Below are 6223 nucleotides of genomic sequence, written 5' to 3'. Positions count from 1 at the left end.
CACAAAATCACTTTCCAGAACATTCTCGTTCACCATTCCGGGCTGGTGGAATGATCTTCCCACCCTTATCAGGAATGCTGAATCCCTGACAATTTTCAAGCAACAGCTGAAAACTCATCTCTTTCGACTCTACTTTACTTAATCCTAAATAAAAAAAAACATCTTTCTCTTGATTTATTCCTTCCCTTTCTAGCTTGTACTTATTTGAACAATGCCTGAAACTTGGTATTACGAGCACTTCCTGTGTCTGTTTGTCTCTTTAAGAAAAATAATCGCTTTATGTATTCCCCAATTGTAAGTCGCTTTGGATAAAAGCATCTGCAAAATGACTAAATGTAAATAATGATTCGCAAACCCTCTCCAAAGTTCTGATCTGAATCGAGTGATTCGCGAACCGCTCCAAAGTTCCAATCGAAATCAAATAATTTGTGAACCTACTCTGAAGTTCCGATCTGAATCAAATAATTATCAAACCTGTTCCAAAGTTCCAATCGAAATCAAATGATTCGTAATACGCGCTCTGAAGTTCTGATCTGAATCAAAAGATTAATGAACCCGCTCTGAAATCACGATCTAAATCAAATGATTTACGATACTCACTCCGAAGTTCCAATCTGAATCAAAAGATTCACAAACCCGCTGCACAGTTCTGATCTAAATCCAATGATTTGCGAACCCACTCAGAAATTCCAATCTAAATCAAATGATTCATGAACCATCATTTCAGATTGGGAGTGTCGTATAAACACGTCTTTTAAAACGCGTATCACGAATCATTTAGATCGGGACTTCGGAGCACTTATCGCAAATCATTAGTACTACTAATAGCTTAGCTCACTAGTTTTATGACATTAACTAAAATAAGCTGAAAAAGTATGATGTTTACCAATAAAATATCCATATTTCTATTCTGAAGATAACATGTTTTCCATGTCGAAACATCCAACACAAATCTACGAGCATTCAGGTCGAGCTAACCGGTTTACTGCTAACTTAGTAAAACACTCGATCTGCACCTCAAAATACATGTTAGTTGTGCATTATGATTGAGCATAATTTGCTATAATTTAAATAGTTTGATCCTGCAATTCAGTTAGGTGACAGTTCAATAGGAAATCAGTTGAAAACATCCATTCATCTCATACCATTGAAGAATGTTAAATTTATCAGTATATTTTGCAATAAATATTTGAGAAATTATTGTTGTGTCTGATTGTATTAGTCTCATAGGCTATAGAGTGATAGTCAATGTAAAAAGAGCAAATGGGAGAAGAAGATTAACACAAAACAGTGAGGGCAAAAGTTTGACTTTGATGTTGGAAGCAGGGCCGTTTCTAGCCAATTTGGATACGGGCTCTGAAGTTCCGATCTGAATCAAAAGATTTGCGAACCCGTTCCAAAGTTCCGTTCTAATTCAAATGTTTTGCAAACCCGCTCCAAAGTTTCTATCTAAATCAAAAGATTTGCGAACTGCTCCAAAGTTCCTATCTAAATGAAATAATTCACGATCCGAATTCCCAATCTGAATAAAACATCCTCAACCTGGCAAAGACTGAGCTTCTTGTCTTCCCTGTGCCACTCCAACTCTACAGCATGATTTCACCATCCAACTAGGTTCTTCTACAATTACCCCATCAACTTCGGTCAGAAATCTTGGTGTAATCTTTGATGACCAGCGCTAAAAGTGCCAGTACGTGCGCTCATTGGCGCCCCTTCAGCTGGTGGCGCCCAAGGCGACCGCCTAGCTCGCCTATGCCTAGAAACGGCCCTGGTTGGAACTATCCAACTACTACCCCCAACATTTTCGCATTTCCCTTATGAAAATTAACCATGGTTTTATTATAGTAAAAGTGTAGTAACCAGGGTTTTTTGGCGCATTGATTACCATTTGTGTAACCACAGTTCGCTATCGAAAGGTAACTCCCGTTGCATCGTCATTGACAACTACTTGGAGAAACTGCTGTTTACTCTGTTACTGAAGCCTGATTTGTTAGCGTTTGTGTAGTTGCACAAACCAATGGCGCTCGAGCCCGCCAGAGGGGATAAGGATAAGGATAAACTTTATTTGTCCCCGAAAGGAAATTTGTCTGGGGCAGGAGGGGGCGGAGCCGACTGCTATATAAGTTGACCTGGAGCGCCATTTCATCAGAATCTTCTCCTTCAGCGACAAGACCATCTCTTCGCTGACTCTACGATGAAGCCGAAGCCTAAGCAAGAAGCTCAGCCTGCTCTCCCGCCGTCGAATCAAGCCACTGTAGTGGAAGGAGTTCCCCTGTGGCCATCCAGTGTTGGAAAAGGGCACATTTTCTGAGCAAATTTCTCAAGCGCGTTGTTTCAAATGTCGCTTCGCGAGTGTAGCTCGTGCAAGGACCCACTGCACGAAGCTAATGGTCATGACGAGTGTGTCGCCAGTCTAGGGGTCGCCCACACAGAGGCTGCACTCACTGAGGCTTCATGTTCTCACTGAGAGAACATGAACCTCGCCCGTCTTTGATCACGGATCACCTTCTTTCACGAAGGCGGTCCTCCCCGCTCTGTTCTCCTGACTTCTTTCTCTCTGAAGAGGAAGAAGCAGCCGAACAGCGGGACCATCTTCTCGGGCTCGAGTGATGGGGCGTCAACCCAGCGCCCGCGCGCTTCACTCTCCCCGCAGCGCCTCATGCTGCCAGTGTGCTTTGCACGTGAAGATCAGCGCCCCTCGTCGGATGAAAGCGACTTGATCTCCTTCGGCGCTTCTGAGGAAGAGGTGGTTGTCGACAACTCCATGTCCTTGACTGTGTGCCAAGAGCCTGAAGCTCCCCCTCCATCTCAGTCTACGCGGGCCAGCGTAGACTCCAAGCTGATCTGCGTTCTCACGCGCGCTGTGGAGGAACTTGGCCTCGAGTGGTCGGCCCCAGAAGAGCCCGCCCCTGGCCTCCTCGACGAATGGTTCCTGAAGGGACAACGTCATCCTTCCTCCCGTCAGCGTCCAGCTCCCTTCATGCCTGCGGTGCATGACGAGCTCACCAAAACATGGCGGGCTCCATACTCAGCGTGTGTTAACCCCTCAACTGCTGCAGGTCTCACCACCGTTGACGGCACTGAGGACAAGGGGTATTGCAAGCTCCCCCCTCTGGAAGAGGCGGTGGCTGCTCACCTTCCACCGTTGAGCTGTGGGCTTAAAGCTGCAGCGCATCCCTCAAAGCCCTGCAGGATGACGTCAGCCCTAGCAAACAATGCTTATGCAGCGGCTAGCCAGACTGGTTCAGCCCTGCATAAGATGTCTGTGCTACAGGTGTTTCAGGCCAAACTTCTCCGGGACAAGGACGAGTCTGGCCTGGATCCTGGCGCCTTCACGGAGCTGCGTACGGCGCCAGATCTGGCCCTGCGCGCTACCAAGGCAACGACGCAGGCAGTGGGCAAGGCCATGGCCAGCCTGGTGGTGCTGGAGCGCCACCTCTGGCTGAATTTAACGGACATCAGGAACACTGAAAAGATGGCCTTCCTCGATTCCCCGGTCTCTCCTAAGAGACTTTTCGACCCTGCCTTGGACGGCTTCACTGAGCGCTTTACTGAGGCTCAAAAGACGTCGTAAGCGCTGCATCATTTTCTGCCTAAGCGCTCCAGCACGGTGACTGTTTCAAGCCGCCCTATTTCAGGGTGACCGTGCCACTCTTTATCACAACCCTGCTAAAAGTGCCAGTACGTGCGCTCATTGGCGCCCCTTCAGCTGGTGGCGCCCAAGGCGACCGCCTAGCTCGCCTATGCCTAGAAACGGCCCTGGTTGGAACTATCCAACTACTACCCCCAACATTTTCGCATTTCCCTTATGAAAATTAACCATGGTTTTATTATAGTAAAAGTGTAGTAACCAGGGTTTTTTGGCGCATTGATTACCATTTGTGTAACCACAGTTCGCTATCGAAAGGTTGCATCGTCATCATCGTCATTGACAACTACTTGGAGAAACTGCTGTTTACTCTGTTACTGAAGCCTGATTTTGTGTAGTTGGTGTAGTTGCACAAACCAATGGCGCTCGAGCCCGCCAGAGGGGATAAGGATAAGGATAAACTTTATTTGTCCCCGAAAGGAAATTTGTCTGGGGCAGGAGGGGGCGGAGCCGACTGCTATATAAGTTGACCTGGAGCGCCATTTCATCAGAATCTTCTCCTTCAGCGACAAGACCATCTCTTCGCTGACTCTACGATGAAGCCGAAGCCTAAGCAAGAAGCTCAGCCTGCTCTCCCGCCGTCGAATCAAGCCACTGTAGTGGAAGGAGTTCCCCTGTGGCCATCCAGTGTTGGAAAAGAGCACATTTTCTGAGCAAATTTCTCAAGCGCGTTGTTTCAAATGTGTAGCTCGTGCAAGGACCCACTGCACGAAGCTGATGGTCATGACGAGTGTGTCGCCAGTCTAGGGGTCGCCCACACAGAGGCTGCACTCACTGAGGCTTCATGTTCTCACTGAGAGAACATGAACCTCGCCCGTCTTTGATCACGGATCACCTTCTTTCACGAAGGCGGTCCTCCCCGCTCTGTTCTCCTGACTTCTTTCTCTCTGAAGAGGAAGAAGCAGCCGAACAGCGGGACCATCTTCTCGGGCTCGAGTGATGGGGCGTCGACCCAGCGCCCGCGCGCTTCACTCTCCCCGCAGCGCCTCATGCTGCCAGTGTGCTTTGCACGCGAAGATCAGCGCCCCTCGTCGGATGAAAGCGACTTGATCTCCTTCGGTGCTTCTGAGGAAGAGGTGGTTGTCGACAACTCCATGTCCTTGACAGTGTGCCAAGAGCCTGAAGCTCCCCCTCCATCTCAGTCTACGCGGGCCAGCGCAGACTCCAAGCTGATCTGCGTTCTCACGCGCGCTGTGGAGGAACTTGGCCTCGAGTGGTCGGCCCCAGAAGAGCCCGCCCCTGGCCTCCTCGACGAATGGTTCCTGAAGGGACAACGTCATCCTTCCTCCCGTCACCGTCCAGCTCCCTTCATGCCTGCGGTGCATGACGAGCTCACCAAAACATGGCGGGCTCCATACTCAGCGTGTGTTAACCCCTCAACTGCTGCAGGTCTCACCACCGTTGACGGCACTGAGGACAAGGGGTATTGCAAGCTCCCCCCTCTGGAAGAGGCGGTGGCTGCTCACCTTCTTCCACCGTCAAGCCGCGGGCTTAAAGCTGCAGTGCATCCTTCAAAGCCCTGCAGGATGACGTCAGCCCTAGCAAACAATGCTTATGCAGCGGCTAGCCAGACTGGTTCAGCCCTGCATAAGATGTCTGTGCTACAGGTGTTTCAGGCCAAACTTCTCCGGGACAAGGACGAGTCTGGCCTGGATCCTGGCGCCTTCACGGAGCTGCGTACGGCGCCAGATCTGGCCCTGCGCGCTACCAAGGCAACGACGCAGGCAGTGGGCAAGGCCATGGCCAGCCTGGTGGTGCTGGAGCGCCACCTCTGGCTGAATTTAACGGACATCAGGAACACTGAAAAGATGGCCTTCCTCGATTCCCCGGTCTCTCCTAAGAGACTTTTCGACCCTGCCTTGGACGGCTTCACTGAGCGCTTTACTGAGGCTCAAAAGACGTCGTAAGCGCTGCATCATTTTCTGCCTAAGCGCTCCAGCACGGTGACTGTTTCAAGCCGCCCCAAGCCAGCGTCCACTCAGCAGCCTGCAAAGACGCGCAGCCTCAGCTCTCGCACAAGCCAGAGCCTGACATCCAACAGCGCCCCCCGATGGCAAGGAGGTATTCCTTCCCGAAGCGCCAAGTAGTAGTGCTGGACCCTGAGCCTGAGAAGTCTTCCTGATCTGCGTGCAGAGAGGAAGTGGAGAGGGCAAGTTCTCGCAAATGCCGGAACCCCCTCGAAGAAGGCTCTTGAACAACCCTTCGAGTATCTCTGAGCGGTGGAGGTTTTTTAACGCGGCACGTCCTGCCAGTTCAGAGTGTGCCACGAAACACTACCACTGTGATAGCGGACCCAAATACCTTAAAGAGCAAATTTACGCTTCCTACATTCACACATGTCAGTTCTCCCCCTTTGGGTGGCGAGCCGTCATCAATAAAGATAAAGCCTCTGGCCGCTCGGCTGCTGGCTTGGAAAGCCATTCCCGGCATGTCAGACTGGGTTCTAAAAACTATAGAATGAGGTTACTCGCTTCAGCTCGCTCGCAGGCCGCCTGTGTTCAGAGGTGTTGTGCAGACTTCGGTGCAGGACAACGAATCTCATGTTCTTCGAGCCGAAGTGCAAACACTGCTTGC

This window comes from Sinocyclocheilus rhinocerous, unplaced genomic scaffold (assembly GCF_001515625.1).
Source record: "Sinocyclocheilus rhinocerous isolate Xijiao unplaced genomic scaffold, SAMN03320098_v1.1 scaffold557, whole genome shotgun sequence".
In the NCBI taxonomy this organism is placed as follows: domain Eukaryota; kingdom Metazoa; phylum Chordata; class Actinopteri; order Cypriniformes; family Cyprinidae; genus Sinocyclocheilus; species Sinocyclocheilus rhinocerous.
Note: the sequence above shows the minus strand (reverse complement) of the source record.